The sequence below is a fragment of the Condylura cristata genome, unplaced genomic scaffold (genome assembly GCF_000260355.1).
Source record: "Condylura cristata isolate star-nosed mole 26May11 unplaced genomic scaffold, ConCri1.0 scaffold00027, whole genome shotgun sequence".
In the NCBI taxonomy this organism is placed as follows: Eukaryota; Metazoa; Chordata; class Mammalia; order Eulipotyphla; family Talpidae; genus Condylura; species Condylura cristata.
Window position 1 is genome coordinate 2,226,274 of NW_004567128.1, and position 26,160 is coordinate 2,252,433.

The 26,160-nt window shown below is 46.9% G+C and overlaps 1 protein-coding gene across 1 annotated transcript in view; it reads right to left on the reverse strand.

Annotated features, from left to right (window-relative positions):
• ARHGAP6 (Rho GTPase activating protein 6) overlaps positions 1–26,160 on the reverse strand; it is a 357,916-nt gene that overhangs the window by 201,814 nt on the left and 129,942 nt on the right. The gene's annotated exons all lie outside the window — the stretch shown is intronic.

Sequence of the window (26,160 nt, forward strand, 5' to 3'; positions counted from 1 at the left end):
GCCCAGGCCCGGGGGCGCAGGCGGCCGGGCTGCGGCTGCTCAAGCTCGGCTGCAGCGGGAGCGAGCGCTGGGGCGCCCAGAAAGAGACTTTTGCTAACTTTGACGGGGGTGTGGGCCTGGCGCTGGAAGGCGATTCGGAACGGGCAGGGGAGGCGGAGTTTCGCTGCCCCAGAGCCCTCCTTTGGGAGGCGGTGGCGGCCAGGGCCCAGGGAGGAGGCCGGCGCGCCGCGCGCCGCGCCGAGGGCAGTGCTGGAGCCCGGGGCTGCCGAGGCCAGGGAAGCCGGAGGGAGCACGCCCTCCGTGGGCAAACTGAGTCCCAGAGGGTTGGCAGCACCTCGGGCCGGGCGAACACCAGTGGAAGGGGATCCTGGAAAATCTGCTAGAACATCAGCCTGGCGTTCATGCCAAGCTGGACCCGAGCTGGGGCGGACTGGAGGGGAAGGAGGGTGCTGGAGTCGCTCATTCCATGACTTGCTTCCTAGGTGCAAATCAGAAACCGATAGCATGAGGATTTGGAAATATCAATAGAAGAAATGAGGCTATTTGCAAACGTTGCCCGGAAAACCAGGTCATTTTTAGCACATGCTGGAGGGGCACAGCACTGCCTAAACCTGACTGGGGTTCAGGAACCCCTCGTGGGAGCCCGTGCTTTCAAGCACCCCAGACAGAAGAGCATCAAGGGCCCTTCCCAGGCCTGGGTCTTCGCGATTTCAGCGCAGCCTCCCACTGCTCAGTCCAGGCAAAGGAAGGGTCTGGGACCAGAGAGCCAGACCCAGGGGCACCTGTCAACCAGCCCCCGAGGGGAGGCTACCAAGGACAGGGGTCTGTGGGTACCTGTGTCCGTTCTTCGGGGCTCTCCCCTACTCCATGGAGGAGCGGGGGTGTGGGGGTCGGGGGGGAAGAAAAACCGAAGCGGATGCACCCCTATGTTTGGGTCTCTACAGCATAGTTGGATGGCCCATCCACCAGAATATCAAATTTTCAAAACAACTGTTTGCAAGACTGTAAATAGCAAAGGGGGGGGGGATGAGAAGCCAGGGGTTCAGGCATCCTGAGGAATCTTGTCCTACATAATCTCATGGCAACTCCTCTGCCTGAACAGCTGGTAGATGGTGTTTGCTAAAGCAAGCAGATGCCTAGCTCTGACCCAGCCAGCCCACTCCCCCTCCAGAGAGCAATGAGTGCCAGTGACCTCCTGGACCAGCACCTTCGTGATATTGCTAGGGGTCATCACCAAAGCAGAGACAGTCTAAACACCCATGGCAGTGCCCGAGGAGCCAATGCAAGGGGCACTACCCAGCAAGGAAAGGAAATGCCACTGAGGCACACATGACATCATTGTCGTGTTGAGAGAATGAAACCAATCACAGAAGAAGACACAGTGCCAACACCCAGGGTTCTATTCTGGAGCTGAGCTCAAACGTTGAACTGAAATAGGCAAACAGGAACTGTGGTGGCCCAAGCCAGAAGAACACTTACCATGGTGCTACTGATTGAAAAGGGGGGTACAAGGGATCTTTTCGGGGTACGGGAAATGCTCTCTATCTTGATTTTTATGCTGGTTACCCAAGTTCACACATATATCCACATTCATTGAGTATCGCAGGTCAGACTGCATAATTTACACCCTTCCCTGTGTGTTTTTATATTGCAGTAACATATTGAAGTAAAAATAAATTTAAAATCAATCCCCTGCCCCAAATAGGAACTTCCAGCAGAGTGCTGCCGGTCTTCGGAGAAAATCAATTTCACCATTTGCCCATGTCTCCTTCCTGCTACAGCCTGCTCTGCCCAGGTGGCCTTGCCTTCTGCTGGGTGGAAGAACAGAACATGCCCATTCACCCGGGAGCACCCCGCCTGCTCCCCGACACGTCCAGGCAGAGCTGGAAAAAAATGACACACAAAAGTTGTCTCTTAGCTTTCACTCTGCTCTGCTCCTGAAACCAGGCTCTCAAGCTGTGCTATCAAATACCCCTGTATTTAATGTAGGGAACCAAGCTGGAGTACACTGCATCATCGTTCAGAGGATGCAGCCTGGGCAGCCAGGAAGGGTAAGGACGTGCAAATGCCCCAATCTGGGGCCCTTTGCCTCAATAGGGCCCGTTTAGGAAGATGAACTCTCAGACTGACAGTGTCTTCCTCTGCCATACTTGCCATTAAGCCCCCACAGCTAAAAAGCTCTCTCCCTACAAAAACTGCTCAATTATTAAAACAATTAACCCAACGAGGGTCCCTGGATTTTAAAACCCTTAACCATAGTCCTTCGATCATTATCCCTAAGCAAGTCACCTCTACTTGAAAATTGAGTCCTCTTAGACTGTGTGTGTTTTCTGCCTTGCAAACATGCAGTAAGTCACTAAAGACTGGCAGCACTCTGCTGGTGTTATCATAAACCACAAGTAACCCATCACTCCTGCACTGTGCGCTGACATTTTGAGAATGACTTTTACCTGCTAACCAGTCGCATGCTACCTTGTCATTGCTAAGTTGGAATCTAGCTTTCAAGTGCTACAGGACTGTTTTTCTGTATTTGAAAGGTTTAAGGAGAAAGGACAAAGCACTTAAAGAAATTGTCAGCGTATGTCGCGAGACTGCAACTCCCCACAGAATGAATCATGTACCACTTCCTTTCTCAGTCCATTCCTTCAGGACTCCAGAAGGGAGCCAGAAGATCCTGCAGAGCTCAAGAAGGTCTGTCAGGTTGTGAACAGATTGAATTCCACTCATTATTTCGATCTCAGTGTATTTCAAGGCATGCATTAACATCCTCCAATAACCTTTCCGAAGTAGCACATCCCGAGTACCCTTCCCACATCGTATACTCATTCTTTCACTCACTCAATAGTTTTTAAGTTCATTTTTGTGTAGAACAATTCGCAGGTATTATTTTAAATCATCTAAACTATATATTAGTCTGACAGGTGGTTTCAAATGTCAGGTGTGGGCTTCTGGGGCCATGGAGGGAGATAAAAAGCAAGCACGTAAAATCTCACTGCAAAGGAGGCTGAAGTTGCTCCCATTCGCCAGTGAAGAGCCTGCTTGGCTAATATTCTCTCTTGGTTAGTCATTAAAAAATATATTCTCTGGTGTTTATAATTTCGCCCAGAGAAGATTTAAAAAGAGGCTCTAGGGGTTCCTCGGCAGTATCCTCTGAAAAGGAAACATGTCATGGGAGCGGAGGAATTTCCATGTTTTTCGGCCCCAGACATAGCAGCCACTCCGGCACCGAAGCCCACAGCCTGTGCACTGAAGGTAAATTCCTCCTTTGCATTTGCGCTGCCAGTTTATAGGTTGAGTTAACATTTCCCACGTTTAGTGCCAACCCAAGGGTGGTGACGTTTTTCAGGTACACCTGACTTAAATCCAAGGAAGCAAGTTCAACTTCACAGTTTAAGAGGAGCTAAGGGCCCCTGTGGACACTACACGCTACTTCAGGTAGGTGGGTGAACCCTTCTCAGAGGTCCAGCCCTACCTCTCTGCGAATGGTTCTGAGACACTCTCCCTGGAGAATGCATCCCCAAAAGTTGACACAGACACGCTTCCATGACGTCCTGCCAGCCACCTCTTGAGCATTTTTTTTAAAGTAGAAAAGCAGATACCATTTAATACCATATAATGTGTATTTTAATGAATTATTGCAAAATGTAGACCCATGAAGCCAGCATCAAAGTCAAAGAAGGCACCATTGCTAGCCTCCAAGAACCCCACCCCCCACGTCCCACCCCCTCTCGGGGCAGACACTGCTTTGTCATTTACAGCAGTGCTCCTCACTCTCAGCACTGTTGACATTCAGGGACCAGTAAGTTGACATTTGACATTGTGTAAGTTGAAGGTACACAGTGTGACAATTTGCTCTATGTAGATATTGTGGCATGGAGACCACAACACATTTAGTTAACACCTCTATCATCTCATATAGTTACCGTGCTGCATGGGGTGAAGGGAGGATATTTAAGATCTACCCACACAGCAACATTCCAGCAGACCATACAGTATCATTAGTGACCATCACCACATCGGGCATTAGGTCCCAGCACTTATCTTCTAACTGAAAGTCTGTACTTTGACCAACATGCCCTTTCCCCCACCCTCTAATTACCACCTTTCTACTGTTACTGAGTTCATTGATTTTTTACATTCCACACATAGACGAAAGAGATCAGGTAGTATTTATATTTATCTGAGTGTTGCAGTAAGCATAATGCCCTCAAGGTAATCCATACAGTTGCAAATGGGAGGCTCTCCTTTTTCGTGGCTGGATAATATTCCTCTCTCTGTGTTGCATTTCCTTGATCTGTGCATCAAAGATGGACACAAAGATGGACACTATGTTCCCATGTCTAATGTGGATAATGTTGCAGTGAACGTGGAAGTGCAGATATCATTTTAATCCTGATTTCAATCGTTTGAATAAAAACCCAGAAATGTGATTGCTGGATCATACAGAAGTTCTATTTCCAATTTTTTGAGGACCCTCCACACTTATTTCCATAGTGGCTATACCAACAGTGCACCAGGGTTCCCTATTCTCCAGACTCTCACCAACACTTATCATTCTTGTATTTTTGATTACAGCCATCCAAACAGGTGTGAGGTGATGGCTTTTTTGACTGTGACTTGCATTTTCCTGAGCATTAGTGGTATCGACCACTGTCTCATGTACTTTTTGGCCATTTGTTCCCTTCTTTGGAAAGACAGGTCTACTCAAGTCTTCTGTCCAGCTTTTAACTGTTTTTTTTTTTTTTTTTGCTTTAACTTCCTCTTTTGTATGAGTTCCTTATATACTTTGAATATTAGCCCCTTGTCACATATATGGCTTGCAGATACTCTCCCCATTTTTATAGCTCCCTTTTCATCTTGTTGATGTTTCTTTGCTATGCAGAAGTGTTTTAGTGTGATATTGTGCCCCTTGTTTATAGTTGGCTCTGGTCCATGCTTTGCTTTCGAGCCTTATTATTTTGATATCATACTGATAATTCTTTCTCGTGGAGAACTGCCTGTGTGGTGCAGGGCAGCTTCCGGAGCACCATCTCGGCATCTCCCTGTAGATGCCACTATTTTCTCCCCGCTAATCGGGACACCAAAATTGTCTGCAGACACTGACACATGTCCCTGAAGGTGGGGCACGAGCACCGCAGTCGGACAACCAGGCCTTTTTAGGAAGGGATGGCACTCCTCCGAGCCTAGTGCTGCTTGTGTCCTGACCTTGTATAAGTGACTCAAGTCTGTGTTTGGTTGCATCTGGCTCCCTCTGCTCAACATGATGGTCTAAGACTCTTGCTTGTGGTGGTGTGTAGCTTAGCTTGTCCATCCGCATCTAGTATTCCACGGTGTGTGCCTGCCATCCTTTATCTTGCCACCTGCCAGTAGGGATCTCTGCCCTTGCAGCTTGGGGCTCCTGAAGCCACACTACTTGGACATCACTCTACACCCCTCCTTGTGCACAGGCGCCTGCATCCTCAGAGGATGCAAACCTGGGGGCAGAAGCGCCGGTCACAGGCATGCACATCTCCAACCCATGGGACGATGCCCAACAGTTTTCCAAACGGAGTGCACCAATTAGAATCTTTATTTACACTGCATATAAATAGACTGAACACAGTTTATATAAAGACTGAACATAGTTTAGAGTTGTCTCTCTTCTAGGTTTTCTCATGGGACTACAGAGATAAAATTCAGGAAATCAGACTCCAGGATCAGGAAGGAGAGATGGGGAAGTCGCTTACTCCTTGCCCCAAATTCCATGACTCCTGTAAGTGAAGAGAAGTCTACACGACTCACTAGGGTCCTGGCACTGCAAATACCACTGCTGACTCCCTCTGCACATCCAGATAGGAGCAACAGATACAGGCCATGTTTTTTTAAGGGAGGATTTTATTAGACAGGAGTTCAGCACACTGGGTGGGTGGGGATCTCATGACCCCACTGTAAACCAAAGAGCCACTTAGAGAATTAGCATTATGCTCCCGCAGCAACACATTCTCCCTTTCCTTTCATGGAGATGGGAGGGATCCAAGGATGAATCAAGGATCCTATTCGTCCCTGTCTCCAGATAAATTAGAGGGAGATAATCTGCAGTCTGGACACAGACCTGGAACCAGGACCAAGGAGTGAGGAGTTCCTGGGTGTCCCAAGTATGGTTCCTGGAGCTGTGGCAGAGGACGGTGAAGAGAGAGGACGCCGGGCATTGCCTAGTACGGTTCTGCCCTTAGCCTTGATCCCCAAACAAAGTATCTTAAGGAATGCTATGTCACCTAGAGCTGAGACTGATCTGTGGGCGCAGGGAGGGTGAGGATGACCTGACCATTAAAGCGAGTTCAGCTTGGCAACACTGGTTTGTCCTGTTCTTGCCATTTTGATATTTTTCACTGAGTAATTGCTATCCAGTGCCAGAGCCAAGGGAGAGCGCCCTTAAAATGTTTCCATGGAGAGCTATTTCTAAAATAAAGTTTCTACTCAGGGTCATTAGGCAAAAAGGAGAAGGCGGCCATCCCTTTAGCTGCGGCTTCCCAAAAGAGTTTGATCCTCAAGAATTGCCCTGTACACCCATAATCAAGTGCCAGTCCACCGCCTTCACCCAACACAGCCCCCTGCCCCGTGTGGCATCGCAGGCGTCTACCCCCCCCCCAGTTATGATTCGAAGTGATACCAATGCTCCTCATTCTTGGGCACCGTAGGCTCCACTAGAGCCTTTGCAAAAAGCAAAGCTGGGTCCTTGGAATAACAGTGTCAGGAAACTATGATTTTGCTCATTTTATTCATGGGGGTAAGTGAGTTGTCTTGCTTTTTACACATGTGGTAAGTAGTGGAGTGGAGGTGTAAAGAGAAGGTGGCCCCACCTCTTTTCGCAGTCACCCAGTGCATTTCAGAGTAGACACTCTTTCTGACAAATCAGACCCCTTATAGAAGCGAGGGGGGGGCACTTTACAATGTCTAAAGACATTTTTGGTTGTCATAACTGCATGTGTGCCTGTGTGGGGGGGGGAGTTAGTTTCCACTTATAGCTAGCTGGTGGTGGCCAGAGATGCCGTTAAACATTCTGTAGTTGAAAGGATAGTGCCTCCACAACAAAGAACTCTCCTGCCCAAATGTCAAGAATGCTGAATTGGAGAAGCCTTTCATGGACATTAGTAAATGATCCTCTGATAATTTCTCCTTAGTGGTACATCTTCATAACAACACATTTTCTTTCAGCGGTGTGTGTGTGTAGGGGGTCATTTGCCACCCAAGAAAATGAGGAGAAATCTCCTCAGAGTGGAAGATTATATTATCTGAGTTCAGGGACTTAGGGACAGTGCGCCTCCACTCAACACAGCAGGCCAAAAGGCTAAGAGGGTGCAAATTGGACATACATGCTACCAGAACTGCAGCTCTGGCGTCCTTTGCACATTTGGCCAGCGACCCAATGAAACCACTGTTAGAAGCTCAGACAGCTCTGGCTTCGGAGGTTCAAGAGTATTACGAAAGATGCCACCTGGTGTGACTTGGGTGCCTGGAGCTTCTACAGCAATTTCACAGATAACAGTGGCCCTGCCCCCCACTAATCTATTTTGTGCTTATGATTTTCATTTTTGATTGGGAACAGAACATATAAGGCGAACATTAAAATTTTGTTGTCAGGAGTGTAATAAAATGAGGAGATTGAAACAGTGTCCTTCGCTCGCCAAGTCACTTAACCTGTCTGTGTCTCATTAATCCACCAGAGAGAAAACTTGACCCAGAGAGCCCCAGATCCCCAGGGAATGCTTGGTATGGGAAGGTCAAGCACCCAAAGTTCCGTGAGGCCTTCTTCACCTTGCTGTGCCGTGACAGTCAACCAGGAAAACTACTCCAGGTCTATTGCTGAATTCTTGGGCACTGGGGCGGGGGCGGGGAGGACCATGCTTGATGAAAATGTTTCTCAACCAGGCTTAACTTGGCCCATCAGGTGCCTACGGCCATCTCTAGAGAACTCTTGGGTGGTCACAACTGGGGCAGGCAGTGCTACTAGAATTTCGTGGGTACAGGCTAGGGATGCTGCTGGACACCCTGCCATGAATGAAAGAACTGACTCCCCTCAACCTGCAATATACAGGTACACAGGGAAGAATGACTCGGTTCCAAAGTCAGCAGCCATGGCTGAGGGACTTACATGATGGGTAACATTGTTCTGATCAAATTGTGCTACAACAGAATCTTAGCATCAGACTAGGACTTTTTGGTGATTTCAACTTTCGTTGCCTTTGTTCTTCACATTCACGCATACAACATTTACGGGAGGATATTCCCCTTAGAAATGATAAGATTTCTTCTCCCTATCAGATGAGATAAGCAGGAAAGAGACCAGAAAGAAACAAAAAATTGCTGTTTCTGAAAGTATTATTATTATTTTTTAAGACCACAAGTGCCGGGATCTTTCTGGGTGGAATTAAAAAGAAAATAGATAGTGAAGGCCTCCCCCCAAACTGAATCACAGTCTCTTGGAGCACCCCTCAAGACTGACATTTTGAGCAAGATCCCTTGATGGTTGGTTATCTTGCAGAGCATAGGCTGAGGAGTGCTGATGCTGTGGCTGTAACACATAGGGCTGGGGTTACAAAGGCCAAGTGAGTTTCCCAAGGTCACACAGCCCATGTGAAATGTTGAACCCACCCCACAGTTCTGGACTTAATGTCGACAGAGAGCGGAAGAGTCCCTCAGTGTTTGACTAACAGGCAAGACTCAGATCCATTTGTAGTTACTGAAGGAGACAGGCACATCACACTTGGCCCAGCTCAGCAAGCCCAAGGCCTGCTAAGTATCTGGCCACATGTTCTTGTGGTTTTGTCAATTTTCTCCCCATTGTCTTCATGACTAAGGGTAAAAAAGACAGCTACATCTGACTTCCTTCAAAGTTCTGAGTATGACTGATCTGCGTTAAATTTTATTTTTTAAAACCATGGGATTTTCTCACATTAACATGTCAAGAAGTGTCAAATGTGTATAAATTATACAAATTATCAGTCCTTTTCGATTTTCCAAAGGGAATATCCTCTCAAAGTCAATTGAAAAACCTTCCTACCTTGAAAAATTTCTTCGCATCACATGTTGGCAAAAAAAAAAAAAAAGAAAAAGTGATCAGTCACTAGTTCCATAATGTTAACGGGAAAGTCTGAGACTTGTAATTAAAGAAAGCTGTTTTCTACATCATAACAGACAATGCAACAATGTTAAAGCTATCATTTGCTTTTCTGTGACCCCCATTTTTGCAGTGGAATGACTGAAGGAGCAAAGAAAATCCAGTCTTTGAGAGATCAGGAAAAGCATGAAGACAATCCTGAGTGACTGGAAGAACATCACACATAAGACAGGAAAGGCTTGTCAACTTTCCCCAGAAGGCAGAGGACAGAGTGGGAGTTATGAAGACTCAGATTTTGACTCAACATCAGGAAGAACTCTACATTTGACTTGGCAAATCCACTCCTGGTATCATGGAGAAATGATAACACACAACTGCATAAAAACTTATATACAAATGTCGACAGCAGCATTTTATAGGAGCCAAAAGTGGGACTTAACTAAAATGTCCATCGATTAAAGGAGAGAGGAAGAGAGTGTGGCCTATCCATACAGTGGAAGACTAGTCGGTCATAAAAAAGAATGATGCCCAAGGGTGGATCTAGCAGGAAGTCAGTCGCACAAATCACACATTCTAGGATTCCATTTCTACAAAATGTCCAGAATAGGAAAAGCCACAGAGATCAAAAGCAGATCCATGGCTGGGGATGGGGAGCTGAAAAGGTGGAAGCTAGAGGGTCCAGGGTGTCTTTTCAGAGAGATGAAATGCTCTAAAATCATTCATGGGGATATTTCACAAAGCTGAATACACACTACAAACCAGTCATTGTTCTCTTTTAATCAGAAAATGTATGAAATGTGAATTTAATCTCTATAAAGCTATTACAGAGAAATGAAGGAGGAATAAAGAAATGAAGGAAGGGGCAAGGGAAAAGGGAGGAAAGAAAGGAGGGAGAAGAAAGGGGTAATGGAAAAGAGAAAGGGAGGGAAAGAGAAAGGGAGAGAAAGAGGAAGGAAGGGAGGAAGGGAGGAAAGAGAGAGGGAGGAAGGAGAGAGGGAGGAAGGAGAGAGGGAGGAAGGAGAGAGGGAGGGAGGAGAGAGGGAGGGAGGAGAGAGGGAGGGGGAGGAGGGTGGGGGAGGAGCGAGGAAGGAAGGAGGGTAGGAAGGAGGGAAGGAAGGCTTTTAAAACCAGTGGTGCAAGAGAGGAAGCCAAGTGTCCCGGGAGGCAGTGCCATCTTCTCCCTGCAACACTGGAGCAGCCCCTGGGTGGCCACCCACTAGAGAGGCTGCACTGGGACTCAGTGTCACTAAAGGACCTGAAACTGTAAAATGGAGCAGTCCACGCTTTATCTTTTCCCTGTTTCCCGAGACAATGTGACTTGCTCAGGCTAAAGGCTGGCTTTTATTCGTTCATTCAGCCCATTCTTTCTTCCATCCAACCTTCCCATGTTAACGGAAGGCAATGTCCTGTGCTATTTCTCTCCCTTGCTAATTCGGGTGCTCCCTGCCTTGGGTAGAGCTCCCCAGAAACAGACACTAAGATAAGGGCTCGTGTGCGAGTGACTTATTGAGGGAGTGTTCCCAGGAGGAACTGGTAAGGGGTGAGCACAGCAGGGTTGGGGAGGAAGGAAGCCAAGTCCCAGTGTGATTTCTGGCCACATCCCAGTCTCAGGCTGATCCCCAGAGAGCATTGGATGTAAATTCCTTCTCAGTGTCCTCCCACCTCAAGCCAATGGAGCTGAGCTTTGAGATTCTCACCCCCATAGGTCATGGCTATGGGGTACCCCAGGATGATATCAGCTCTCAGGCACTTCCTGCCCGGGAAGGCCTCTGAAGACATTCACAGATGTTGTAGTCAGAAGCAAACCCCGCGGAAGCTGGGGGGTAGGACAGGCCCACAGAACTGGGACAAGGTTCGAAGTCTCCCAGCCGCCACAGAGGTGAGTGTGCACCACACTTTCTGGTTGGAAACCTGCTAAGCAAAAAGATTGGTCTGGATTGGTCTGAGGCTCAGGGCGTTCAGCCCAGAACCCTAAGCAGAAGCGCAGCTTGCACCCCTAGGCAACCCTGCCTGGTCACTGAGCCACCTGCCCGACTCCACAGCCTGGGGAGGCACCTCCCAGCAGCTGGGCCCACCTTTCCTCACACACCGCACTTCCCCAGGCGGTCACTGCCCGGAGCACCACCGGGGAGGCCTCGCCAGCTCCCGCAGCCCCGATTGTCCTTCCGCCTCCTAACTTTACGGTTGATCCCAAAAGAAGCGGCGATGTGGGGTGACTGTGCACCCAATGCCTCTCCTCACCCGGGTTCCCACAAATAGCCTGGAGAAGCTGCCTCCTGGCCCTGGTGCAAAGTCCTGCTCCATTGGCCACTTCCTGTCACCCTTGGACCACTGTCATCTCTGCGGGGATGGCAGCTGCCTGCTTCTGCATCCAGCCAGCAGCTGTGAGGGTGGGCGGGCCGCACGTGGAGTGGGCAGAGCTTTGCCAGCGTCCGTCGGGCACAGACCGTGCCACCACATGGCCCTTGTCCGAAGAGCTGCCCTTCCTGCCAAGGGCCCTGCAACGTCTCTGAGCAATTTCAACTTTGAAAAAGTGTTTCCCTCTCAACTCCTTTCTGTTACTTTTTACTGACACTTTCTTCTCCCACTTTCTGAGGTGCTTTACAAGATGGGGTTAAAAGCAAAACTCAGCACAGGGCAGAAATACAGTGAATTTTCAGCAGACTGGAAAACAAGAGGGAAAAAGGGCAGAAACAAAAAGAACTCCCAGAACCTCTTGACGCATATTTTGGCGGTGAGGAGAGAAGCACAGGGCTCTCCTCCAGAGCGTGGTTTTGTTTGGATCTACAAAAGTGCACAAGTTGAAATTCCATAAATAGAGGAGCTTCTGTGCCACTTTCTATTGCTAATATTTTCTTTTCCTCTGACGTCTGTCCCCAACATTTCAGTTCATGGTGAGCGCTTAATAAATGCATGGTGGCTGATGTTAGAAAGAGCCACAGGGGCACAGAGCATTCTAGAAAAATCCAGGAAGATGCCAAAGGTGAAAAATCATCCTTCAATTAATTTGCAAAAGCCCGAGGAAGAAAGTCTGTCTCACATCAACCAGGAGTCTCAAAAAGATCAGGCAGGAGGGGAGAGCTCTGTCTCAGCTGAGGCACAGGGCAGGGAGAATGACTTTTACATTTCTGCATGGCCGGGGACAGCATCACAGGATGGCCATTATTCGTGCCGTGGGCAAATGACATGAACTTCAAAGGTCAGCGTCCGCGAATAGCCCCGCCAGGCACAGGCGCACCCACTCCTATGTGGGCTCCCGCTGCCGCCACTTGCACAGAGGCCGGAGGCCTGCAGAGCCGAATGTGGCTGGTCCTTTTTTGACTCAGAGCTTATGGGCTGCCATGCCTTTATATAACGAGAGGATTTCAATTTTGGGAGGACAGCTTCGCACCTGGACCTGCGTTGCCCTGTGCACCGCTAGAGCCGCCACACCCAGGCCTCTGGCCCTAGCAAGCACCCCATTCTTCACGGATGCCCACAGTTCTCTATGCTGTGATTTGCCAGTTTGCTTTCTTGGGTTATTTTGACTCTACATGCCTGAAACCACCGGGTTTCAGAGGGAGAGCCGTCTCTCCCTCTCTGGCTTAGTTTCCAAGCAGCGTCCCCTCCGGGCCCATCCCCAATGTCCCAAAAGACAAGGCTTCGTGTTCTCTAATAGCTGAGCAGTATTCCATCAAGTATCCAGGCCACGGTCTGTCAACTCAGTCATCTGTTGGTGGGCACTGGGGTGGACTCCAAGACTGGGCCACTGTGAATAACCAGGCTGAACAGAAGGGCACAGAAAATATATCTGGTCACAGAGAAAATGTGCTGAATCCTGATTTGGAAAACTGAAATTGCACTTGGCTTCCGTTTTTGTACTTTTAGGTTTGATCTCCCTCCTGGAATTTTGTAAGTCTGGAGGAAAAGATGTATCTCCCATATATTTGTTTCTATTAACATCTCAGCTCTCCTCTGTCACTGACAGCTTTGAACCAAACAGACAGCTAACAGAGGAGAAGCTGTTCAGCCAACTTCCAAGCTGGATTCTGCCGCTCCACATAGCTGAGGATTTTAGAGATACCTCTCGGATAAATGCCCACGGGGTAGTTTGTCCGCGGAAGACAATTCATCCCCTTTTCTTCTAAAGCAATATGAATCATAACCAAAAACAAATGTTCCCCTGTTGCATTTGCATTTGCTATTCTCAAGCCACGTCACCAAGTGTCTGCTTCGCACCGACTGGTGGTCCCTAAGGGTCTTTGCAAGTGAGGCTTCGCCTGTGTCCTCACCCTGCACATTCTACCTGCTTTCAGACACATGCCATTCCTTGGTACAACCACCTCCGCCCCCAAATGTGGACGGCACTTGTACCCACCTGCATTGGGTTCAATTACAGAACAAGCCACTGTGCTCTGACACCAGAAAAGCAAACTAGGTCTATATTTAGCCTTTGGAGTCCCAAAATTTCTTCCTGTCTTAAAAACGCACTCATAGGAAGGGAACTCAAATTGCTATTTATTTTTATGGCATCACCTTTTCAATTGGCTGTCACCTCCAGCCCATGCCACACTGCATAGACAAACGTGTGTGCATCCTCCAATTTTCAGATGTCAAGATTTAGAGTTATTCACAAATTCAGCCCATTTTCTGCAACTAGCACAACGCCTACAACATCCTCTTCACATTCGGAACATTCCAGAGTGCAGTCTTCTACCTTCTTGGCTTCTTGCTGGGGGAGATGCCCTCTGAAATTCTAGTCACACCTTGCATACAAGACCTTGGTTTTCAAGAGGAAAAGTCCCTCCATCTATAGCGCCCTTCTTCTCTCACTACATCCATTTCAGGCCTCTCCCACACCCTCCATGCCTCCTTTGCTGCAGAACTCCCCCAGCCTCTCTGGAGTCACTGGGCCTTACCTACCCACCCCGTCAACCACCAGCAGGACACTGTTAGCCTTCTGGTCGAGCTGGGCTGGGTGTCTGTTTCCTCCTGAAACGCTGTTCTCAAAATCAGGGGCTATCAGAGTCATCTTTGCACCCCAGAGCCCAGTTCCATGCCACTTATATGGCAACCACTAGAGACATATTTATTGAATGCTATTATAACTGATTCCAGGAGATGAGGACACTCAGCGCTTGATGCTATAGCACCAAGAAGTCTAGAAACAATCTGAACTGGTATCAACCCCTAGGAAGGAAAAGGACAGAACAGGGTTTATTTTCCTAATGAGGAATCCCCTCAAAAGAGCAATAACCCAAACCCCGGGCTGGCAGCAGCTCGGGGGTGTCACTTTTCCTTCTAATGCCGGGTTTTAATCACCACAAAAATGCAAAGCGTGCAGTTTTTGTGCTTTCTCCTAAACTAATATTGGCATTAAAAAAAAATTGTCATCTCAGGTGCTAAAGCAGACCCAGAGGCAGCATCAAGATAATCTAAATCTCTGAGATTTTATATATGGTCAACTCTAGTTCCTTCTCACATCCCAATTGTTTTCCTTTGGAAAATGGCTCTCTCTCTCTCTCTCTCTCTCTTCATATATATATCTCACATGAACATCTTACATATCTGTACACAATTCCAGCCACACACGTAGTAATGTTTATGTGCATGCATATAGTCTAAAGACCTGGCAAGGCACATAAAAAAGGCATTATATTTTCAAACTGAAGACCTTAGATAACTGACTGAAATCTTTTTTTTAAAAGTACATTTTATGTCTGTATCAGGACTTTGGGATGAAATATCTAGATTTATTTACAACTGCCTAAACCTCATTGGTAGCAGTGGCTTTTTCATAAAAGTGTAAATATCAACTATCCTAATGATGGGATTACTAAATCCCTTTCATTCATTTTTACCACTTTTTTTCTCTCCTTCAACAAATTTAACTCAATGTACCATCCCAGAATTTGTGGAGTTTATTTTAAAAAGATCTGGCTGTTTCTTCTAACCTTCTCCTTTTAGACCTGTGCCATGTCTGACTTTCCAGATTAATACTTCAATCTTCTTTAAAAATAAAAAAATGATATTTTCAAGAAGTATATACGTCTCAATGAGCCCAGCACACATGAGTGGGCCGTCGGCCAAGATTCAAGAGTGCAACCGAGGCAGCCAGCAGTTAGCATCCAAACATCTCCGGGACTCCAGAGCCTCTTTACAACTTCATGAAGTTAAGACTAAACAGAAATGAAGGGGGGAAGAAAGCACCTTCCAAATTGCCCTCAGAGGGTGCACAAGTTCCTCCTTCAGCTATCCCTGCAGCCCTCACCTCTTCCTGGGGTCAGAAAGTCCAGGGGCAGAGTGTGTGCTGGGTGGGGCTTGCAACTGAGACCACCCCCAGCCCTGGCAGCCACACGGTCTGAGTGGAATTATCTGAAGCACACAGCTGCAAAGAGAAGACCCGCTCCAGTTACTGACACCACAGTGCCAAGTCAGCCTTTTGGGGTAGCTGACTGCTTTCTTGAGACAGTCTGCCAGCCTGGGGTATAACAAACAGTGCCGATTATGGACATCCTCGCAGGTGCCCCTTACTGAGCACAGGTAGGCATTTCTGTTGGCCATCTCTCTGGGAGTAAAACTGATCCATGTGGCTTTGATTTTTCACATTAGCTGAAAGCAGAGCTGTACAGCAGAACTTGCTAGCTGTCTACCCAATAGCTAGGCTCCTACTATTTGTTAGCGCCATGACCATGGGCGGGGGGGATGTCATAATATCTGGCTGAACAACTTAAAGCCAGGGGGAGGAAGTTTAGTAAATTGTTAAAGGGAAGCTGTCTCAGCAAAAATGCCCCTTTGAGTGCCCCTCATCCTTATTCTTTCTAAGACATGGTATAATGGCTGGAGAGAAATAGCCATCTTGTGATTATGAGGACACCTAGAAAATGAAAACTGACACTGAAACTCAATTCAGAGAGAGCCAGAGGCCCTTGGGACATTGTGGAACTGTTCTACCGACTCAAGTCTTTCACTTGGTGCATATGCAAGAATAATACCTACTGACCTTGTTTGAGGCATCTTGTTTCCTGTCTGTTCCTGGCAGTCACATGTAACTCCTAATGCAGAAAAGAAAACTTCCGTCCTACTTCTTTATATTTTTATTCCTCCTAACTCATCCATCATCCTCAAAACCCCTAAGCAAGTGCTCCCTTATCTTTCCATATTTTCCCTGCTTCTGTTCTGTTTCTACCCCTTTGTTCATATACATTTTGTCAAAGAAACAGCCCCTATTTCTTTGTGTCTACAATACCTAAAAGCAATTGTGTTGTGCATAATCGGTCCTCCCAAAGGCAGCTCCTTCTGATGGTAATGTCTAGGCTAAGGAGAGCAAAGCACATCTTTCTGGCCTGTTCTTGGTTGGAAGGACAGCTTCAGATAGCACCCTAGGGTCTGTCGGCCAGAGTAGGGTTGGTGTCCCTTTCTCAGCATAGTGATGTGATAGCAATGCTCGACATTTAGCAACTCAAAATCACACTCTGTGGAACACTCTGATATGAGCTTGTTTCTTACGTGTCCAGCGCATGTAAGTAGGCATTTGGGTGATCTCAGAAAACTCTCTTGCCAGGCAAGTAGGGGACCCCCATTTCCTGACCACTGTCCTTAAGGTTTTACAGAGCCACGCTCACTCCCTCTCCCAAACACCACACCCCATGACAAAATTCTATGTGATTAGAAGGAATTTCATCCTGTATCATGAAATGTACTTTCCAGAGCGTAACTGAATTCCATGATTTAAAAACCCTTCCATCACATTCTCTGTAGTCTGTTTCCTGGCAATTCTCTGTCCTTACAAGGGGCTATTATTTGGGGCTAAAGACCATCTTTAGGAGTCCATGCTTTCAAAGGAAGGTGACAAGAATGGGAATCACGGGGAAACACAGTGCATTTACCAACTTTGGCTCACAGCCAGGACATAAGAGCAACAAGACCCAGCTACTACCTAAAACGCGACTGAAATACAGTGGAAGACATGACCTTCTTCATGGTGTTACAGACAATACTCACAGTTTTCATGCCAGCTGTACCCCAGAAGCACATATCACAGTGTGACAAGGAGCTTGGGATGAGGAATTGCTAGTGAGTGGGGCCACCTGGCTTCATGGCTTTTCTATCAGGGTCTGCACAGTTGGCCCTCCAGACCTAGAGGGTTTCCTGAGTTTAGAGAAGACAATGGCTTTAAGAAAAGACCAAGAAAAATATGGGGATGCAGAGAGACTGTATGTCCATTTCAACTCGGTTCCATGAACTTCTATGGCTTCAGAAGTCAAGCTGAGCTGGTATGAATTGCAGGTAACAAATTAAAGCAGAGCCTTTAAACAGAGTGGTCTCACATAATTATTTGGCCCACATTATAGGTGACACATCTTAATGTTTTAAGGTGGGAGGTCAATTCAGGCTACAAGTTAGAATACCTATTACTACCTGTACATTTTCTGGTGTGTTTTTATAAGCAAAGGTACATGCCAGAAAACACATCGTCCAAATGCCCACTCAAGGCTTTAACAAGCAGTCTATTCTACATGTGACAGAGTTTACTGGAGGAGGAAAAAATGTTTCCCTATTCTTAAGAGTAGAGGAATAATTGCTTTTTCAAACCACCTCTGGTTTCTTCAACTCTCTTCTATTGGAACAAAGTCTGTTCTAAACTCACTCTCTGCTGCTTGAAGAATTGGCAAAGCACTTTTCCAAGCAGGAAGTTTGATCCTAGTAATAGCGTGATTGTAAAAAGCCAACATAAAAGCCATTATAAACTCAGTAGCAACTTCTTCTTACTTAAAACTTGAGAGTCTGTTTCTGTCTAGAGAAGGACATTCTCTTGAAAGTTTGAAAACGCCATTTTCCCCTGTTGCTGAGCTCACTTCGCCTACTTGGCCCAAACCTGAAGCTGTGAGGAGTTAAGGCTCCACACTAAAGCAAGCCATGGACCTGCACACAAAATGGCGAAACTTCAAGGCTCCTGAAACAGAATAGCACTGGTGGAATAGAAAAGCCTTCAGACATTGCAGGAGCTCTTAAACTTCTTCCCCATCCTCTAAGGTCATGATGGAGGGAAAACAAGGGGCCAGAAACATTTTCAGCCCAACTCGGACACTAGGGTGTGATGCCTGGCCCACAGACACCCTAGTGTCCTAGACAATACCAGAGTGTGGACAGCCATCACTTGTAGCCCCTTCCCACCACCACTCACAGCCACGGAGGCATCAAATGTGCAGCGAGAAGACTGAGTCACGTGGGCACAAAGTCAATGCTTTTTAGAACATCAGTTAAATGAGAAAGCCAAGGGTGTGCAATATCAAATGGCAGCAGTGGTGTTCAACTAGGAGTCTGCCCAAGGCTGCGGGGCAATGTCAGGAGATACTTGGGTGGTCATAACCAGGGGTGGGTAGGTTGGGAGAGGTGGGGGCTTCAACTGGGGGTCTAATGGGGGAGACTGGGATGCAGCTAAACATCCTACAATGTCCACTTCGCCCCACCCCCCACCACAAAGAATCACCTGGACCCAAATATCAACAGTTGCTGAGGTTAAGAAATCCTGAACTGGAGCCAGAGGAAGTTAGAGCAGTACAGGGGAGGGGCATGCCTGCTCCAAGGCACACTGGCCTGGAACCTAGAACACCACCTTCTCTGCCCAGTGAGTGGTGTGGAAAGGAAGCCCAGTACCAGTGAGGCAGGGTAAAGCTCCATCGTATCCTTGGTCAGGATCCGAAGGTAGTGTCACATCTTCGTTGTTGTATAGATTCAAAGAACATTTAAGTAAACTCTCTATCTCATTTATTCCAGCCAGAGCTTGATCATGCTTAGAGAATTCTTTCTATTTTGACTCTATATTCTGCAGTGAAAAGATCACTTCACATGTCATTTCCGGAAGTTGCCTCACTGGATCATTCTCATGAGAATTTCCATGACCAGAGCGAGAAAAGCAGATCATGCTTTCTGGTATCTTCTTTCAGAATGGGGCTTGAATAAAGCCCATCCCACCTGGGCAGGTTCCAAATGACCCAGGAATTTTGCTTTAAAGAGCAACCCATGGTAACCAGCAATGCTACCTGGGACCCACTTTCCAATGAGAATATGGGCCAACGTGATGTAAGGAGGGTTGTTTTCTTCCTAAGTTGACTTTTACTTATTCTTTCGCTGCCCTCCTCAGATAATTTCTCCAAGTGACTGACACTGAAAAGAAAAAAAACTGAGAAATTCTCTTTCAGCCAAAAGAGTCATTAGCAGAAAGCTGACATTCCACTGCTTTCTTGTCCTGTCAACATACACACATTTAACTCTAAAGAGTGACTGAGATTTTAAAAACAGCCTTTCTGGACCTTGATGGAAATATCAAACCACCTCTGAGAGAGGCAGCCTTAGCAGCAATAAGTTAATAGGACTCAATGTTAAGCACTTAAATGCTTTAAGGGGACAATGAAACCACATAACTCTGATGGGCATTTTAAGGACTATTCATGGAGAGGTCGCCTCTCATTGCCTACTAGATCATAAGAGCAATCTAAGTCCTGACATCTTGTCAGAGATACTTCTTGGTCAAGCCATATTTTCCTACTAAAAAGAGCTGCTAATTCCTGAAGAGTTTCTAAAGACTTGGAAGGATTTTCAGTCCAATGTTAGCTTTCCTAGAAGCCACTGAATTTCCATGAGGCAATATTGTAGAACATGGGCATCTGTGCCACAAACACAGAATGGTCCTGATTCGCTTGGGCCTATAGGTTACAGGGTTGAAGGGAATGACCCAGCTTCAGATACTCACGTATCTCTTCAGAACCAAGGAGGTCATGCTTGAGTGCTTGAGAAAGTAGGGAAAGCAACCACCTACATCGCACTACCAAAACCTACAGGGTTTCCATAAACCCCACTGTAGCTAGAGCCTCCCAGGTGTCAACATTATTTTCAAGTCACTTCATCTATAGAGTTCTGAAAGACTGGCATTTTTGCCAGAAATGGTTTTGAAAAGTAAATACTGGAAAGCCAAAGCAATTAAAATAGCAACCTGAAAAACCCATAAAGTTACATAGCCTATTGGAGTTATTGACTTAGATCAAGAGTCAGCAACTTCCGGCCCGTAGGCCGAATCCAATGTACTGATGGTAAAGTTCTATTGGAATGCAGCATTCATTCATTTTCTGTGTTTCCTTTTCGCCTGCAGAGGCAAAGGCAAGTACTTAGGACAAAGACCTGTCCTGGGGAGTCAAAAATATTTCCTGCCTGTCCCTTTACAGGAACGGGTTGCTGACCTCTGCCTTAGCCCTCTGGCCTCTTGCAAGTGGACACTTTCACAGAGGTGTATTTGTGAATATAATCCATAATCTTTAAGAAAGAATGTTACATATAGATTAGCAACAGAATATATCACCAATCACAAGTCAAGAACATGATTCTAGCAAGAAGAGTGTTTCTAAAGGATGCTGAGTCTGCAAAGCATTAGCTTGAAGCTAATCTGCATAAATAATTTGTGATTGAAATGAAAAGTTTGGCTACAAATACATCTCCTCAATGCAAGGGTGAGGGCTTTTCATTTGGTGTGGTGGGCGTTTTAAAATGATGGAGATAAACTAATAACCAGTCTACAGAAACAGCTGAGCCGAATAATGCCAAGATCACCATGATATAATATAGCCCATATGTTAAAGAAACTGGCAATGGCCAACTTAGACTTCCAGAAGGAAAGTGTGCAAAAGGAATGAATGCAGATCTCGCCACACCTAACTCCCCCCTCCCTCCAGCTGCAATGGCTTACACTTCCAAGGTAATTCTCTCTTCGTTTGTCAAGAGGAGAGACATGTGGAGGCACTTGGGAAAGACCCCTGGGAGACTGACAATAGTGGCCTTTGTCCCGACACAGTGAAATTCCAACAGGAGTCAGCACCCTTCCCCACCACAAAGTCCACAAAGCGTCTGCTTCACTGAAAGTCCCACCTCTCCTCAGTTTCCCAAGCGGGAAGCCAGGGGTCCCCCCCTGAATTTTACACACAGCATTTTGGCTGCGGTGGGACGCTGGGAGCCAGCTATTCTGACTTGGTTTCTAGACTTCCCTGGGGGGCTTGGGAACAGGATGCAAGTGAACATTGTGAAAAGCCAGACCTCCCACTGGTCTTCCCTTACCACTGCCAGTCGTGATGCCACCACATCTGAGCCAGCAAGGTGCCAGCGTTCCCTTCTGAACTTTCACTTCCTCTCATCATCACAATTACTCTCTCCATTGGTCTCCCTGTCTTCAGCCTCCCTCCCCCACTTCCCAAAGCCCAATCCATAGATCCACCCTCCACGTGCAGAACTGTCTTTCCCAAATGTCCACTAGCAATGGGAACCAAGGATCCAGGCAGCTGCACTGTTGCCTGTGAGCGCTTGGAAGTTGCCATGTTGCTCTAACGCTTCTGTGCCTGGGCTCCTGCTCTTTCCTCCTGCTGGGAGCCTTCTCCGGCTTCACCAGAACTTGTCACTCACACTTCTGGGGAGCACTCACTGGCACTTAAAGATCGAAGTGCCCCCTTGGGCTGCCCCTGCACACGCTTTCACTGGGATTTCAGCTCGTTACTATTTTCCACGTGGACCTCCCTCCCCGAGTTCCCCCCAAATCAGGGGCTCCAGCTTCCTGAATTCTAGATCTGCTGCCGCCAGCCCGGGGTCTGGCACCCCACAGGTGTGTTCACGAAACTTAGCGGTTGGCAGAAGAGAGCCCTTGGATTCTGAACACTTTGCACCTGGCTGCAGCAGGGCGCGCACGTGCCTGGCAGGCGTAGTGCGAGCAGGTGCTCATGGTCTGGGAAGCCTCGGCTCAGAAGCACTGACAGGCGGTAAATATCCACAGTGCCGCCAGGGAAAGCGGAGACGTCCACCAGGTGTGATCGTCTTTCCCTGACAGGTGAGGCATTCACCCTGACAGCCAGGCGACAAGCCAGCACGCTCCAGAGCGTGTAGGCTCACGGTTGTCATTGGAACTGTCCCCAGGCCCTGACAACAGGGCGGTTTGTTCCTGGCTCCTTGAAGGGGAGTTTTTCAGGATTATGTCAGCTGAGGCGTGGCTGATGTTTGCATAGCGCCTGATTAGTGATTCCCACTTGAAACCCCCTTTCTACACCAAAGAAGGTGTGTGTTTTCTTATCTCCTGTGTGTTTGACTTCAGGCTGATGAGACGCGCAAGCTGAGGGCAATTCTCTGAGAAATGGCTTTCTGCCCTTGCAGCCCTTTCACCATGTGGCACTCAACAAAGTATAACAAATGTGTCATTTCCAGGTGCTCTGCTACCTACGTGAAACTCTAAACAAGTAATGCAGTGTGAGGCAAGAGGGGATTTATTTCTGGAACTGAGTCATGCCAGCTTCGCGATGAACCCTTCACCGTGAGGCCCTCACGGGGCTGCTGTTAGTCATGCACGTTCTTCCAAGGCGGAACATCACTGATGAGTCCCTGAGAAATCACAGAACTCTCACCCTGGAGATATCCGCTTCCTGGCATCAAACTCCTACACTGCCTCTATTGTTCCTTCCTGAATGCCACCCGTGTCCCAATGTGACACTCCTCGCCTAAAGCAGGGTTTCTCAGCCTGGGCACCAGGGCCGTTGGTAACAGGGAGCTGTTGTACATCCTGGTGTTTGATGGAAGCCCTGACTTCTACCCATGAGGCACCATTAGCAACCATCCCCCCCCCCCAGATTGTTACAACAAAAGAGTCTCCTGACATGGCAGATCTCTCCTCGAGGGCAAAATCACAGCCCTCTTGCAAACCAATACTCTGAAGAATGGCATCTTGCAGGGAAACAATCTATATGGACCCCAGGTGAGAGATGTGAGCACCCCATGCATGGATGGGTTGTGCAGCAGAGCTCAACCCAGCCACCTGCAGCCAGAAGTCCTCCAAAGGTTCCCAAAAGCCAGTGTCCTGGGAGCTACTGGGAGGGTCATCGACAACAGCCACTCCTTCTGAAAGTTCCCTTGGACATGTGCAGAAGCTGCAGGAGCATGTTCTGGCTGCCAGACGCAAGGCTGAACACCAAGATGTGGCTACTATTTCTTTCTCAAGCATTTCCTCTCATAACTACTCCAAGAGAAGAACATTATCACTGGGATCTAGGCTGGAACCTAACCTTGGGAAAACCACTGGTTACCATAGCAACAGCACCAAGCTGCACATCCTGTCACCCTTGAGTCCACAGCACAGGCTCCCAGGGCCATGTGACTGGCTTTCTGAAGGCCTGACTGAGGAATACGTGTGCATGCTTCCACCAAGAAATAATGTCTGTGCTATGCGTGAGGATGAGCATTTGAATACAAGGTTACTCTTGCTAAAAGGGGGCTTACAGATTTGGGGACTATGCCAAGGGGAAATGCCAACTCTGGGAGGCTCTGGCGCCTGCCCATTTCATTTTGAAATGAAGGCAGACTAGCGACACAAGTACTTGTTCTGGGGAACGAAACTCCCGAGCCCGTGCTCTCAGGGCTGCCTGCTGTCTCATCTGTCCAGAGCCTTCTGTACCCTGCACAGGCCAAGGTGAGCCCCACAGTACCTGCTTCTAATCTGCTCACGGTGGTCATGTTCTCCTGCATGTCTGCCTTTGCTGCTGGACTAGACCTGGGCACGTCAGGATGATGTACTCCCTGGCATTTAATAAGGGTTCACCGAACATCTGCTGAATTGAGAGGACACTTCTAAGTTTGCCACAAGATGAAAATCAAAGGGTGACAAAAGCAACTAACTAGAAAAAGCACAATTATGAGGCACCACCATGCCCACCTAAGACTTCTGGCAGGAGACTGAGGGCTCATATAGACACTGTCTGAAATGGGCAAGTGGCACCACCTGTGTAAGGAATACCTATGGGCTGTCTACTATGTACTAGACAGCTGGCAGGTGAGAATAACAATGTTTCATAGTTGCAAACAATTATATTTATAGTGTATTTGACAGTGGCATCCACATAGGCTAGTTGGAGGATTCTCCAGATGGCCCCTGAGTGGTTGCCAACACTGCAAATGCAATAGTGAGAGGTGCTCATCTCCTAGCTGATGGCCTCCTTCGAGATCTTTGTGCAATTGCTTCCTTTCAGAATAACGCCTCTAAACAATGTTCTGTTCCTCAATAAGCAAATGTGCAAAATTTTCCAACCTTTACCTTTTCAATATTCAGTTCATACAAGGAGCATGCTAGTTAATCAGAGTTTGACTCTAAAGAGTTATGTCACAGGAACAGACATTTGCACACAAGAATCTCTCTACAGCGAAGTCCCCTGGGCTTTGCCCAAAGGGAGGAAGCCTGCTTACTTACAAAGACAAATAGCAAACGAAAGCCAAGCAGAAGCTACATGAATTCCACAGTTCTTCTCAGGCTTGCAAAGATGTCAAAGCCACGTTTTCCAAAACCACTCTTCAGAAATAGACTGCAAAGACAGACCTAGAGGTCCCTTCACCTGGGCACTTACCAAGGTCCAGGTTCCGAAAAAAGCAATGTGCATGTGGATTTCGAAAACCCCAAAACAGATACACTTGGATCACTCAGAGCCTAGAAGTGGACAGACTACAATTTGATCTGCAATGAAGTAAATGATTTGCTGCAGATTTATGTGGGATAGGCCATTTTTCATTTCGTTTTTACAAATTCTTGAGCGGTTTGCTCAGACACTCCCCTCCACAGCATGCTAAAGGCCTTCTGGTTTGGTGACCTCCAAGATGTATCTGTCTTAGCTTCCAAGGGGGATTCAGTCTCACAAAAGTGGTTCCTGAGCTTTTGAGCACTTGAAAGTGACCTGGGTTTGATTACACTGCTTGAGGATGGTGGATGGGTAAGGAAAAAAGATACTAACAATTTTTGGGTATTGTATATTTGGTTATGTCCAAGATGTACAGGTAAATTGCTTGAGTTATTTCAAAATCACTTTTGGTTGTGCCAACAGTGTTCTCTTGATGCTTTCCAAACTGGGCCATGTGTGAGTTGTGTGAGAGACCCCCAGCCCCCTGAAGGTATATTACTGCTCTGTGAGGTTCATGAAAGTCTGTCAAACCACATTTTTTTAAAAGTATTTCCAAAAAAAAAAAAAAAAGTCAGCAAAGTAGTCTGTAGTCAATTCTCACTGTTGATAATCTTTACATTTAACGTGCCCTAATAACAGGTCTTCCTAAGCTATAGCTGTGCTTTTGCACTTCAAGTGTGTCTCATTGTCTCATATAGCCCAGAACTCAGAAAAAGTAGTAAGCATTATTTGCAATAGCCAAGGTATTGAAACAACTTAAGTGTCCCTCAATGAAAGGCCTATAAAGAACTTGTGGTATCTACAATGGAATATTTTTCAGTCATAAAGAAGAATCAAAGATGGATGGACGCAACAAGATGGATGGATGCAACAAGATGGATGGACTTGAGGGTATTATTTTAAGAGAAATAAGATAGACAAAGACAAGTACCCCATGAATTCACTTCTATGTGAAAGCTAAAGAAAAGAAGTCAACTTCATAGACACAGAATAGATTGGTGGTTCCCAGAGGTGTGGGGTGGGGATAGGATGCGCAAAATGGGTGGACAGGCTCAAAAGGTACAAACTTCCAGTTGCAAGATAAGTAAGTCAGAGTAGGTAGTGTACAGCATGGCAGCTACTATTAGCAGTATTATGTTGTATATTTGAAAGTGACTAAGAGACTAGATCTTCAAAGTTATCACCAAAAAAAAAGAAAGAAAGAAAAGGAATTTGTAACTGTAGGGTGACCGATATCAACTGGACTTACTGCAGAGACTGTATTGTTACATACAAATATCGAAGTTTTATAATGTGTACCTGCAACTAATATAATTTTATATGTCGATTATACCTTGATGAAAAAAAAAAAAAGAAAAGAATCCAGGAAAAGGGAAATTCTCAGAGATGATCTGTTTCTTGAAGCTTCATTTCTGAAATTAGTGAGCTCTCATGGAACCTTCCATGAAGAAACTCCTTTTTGATAAAATTCCACTTCTGAATTTTCTACTTTCCTTGAAGCATTCAGATCACAGATAAAGAGAAACAATGCCTAATTTGAAGTTCCTGAAATAGAACTAAGGGCATTTTACACACACACACACACACACACACACACACACACACACACACACA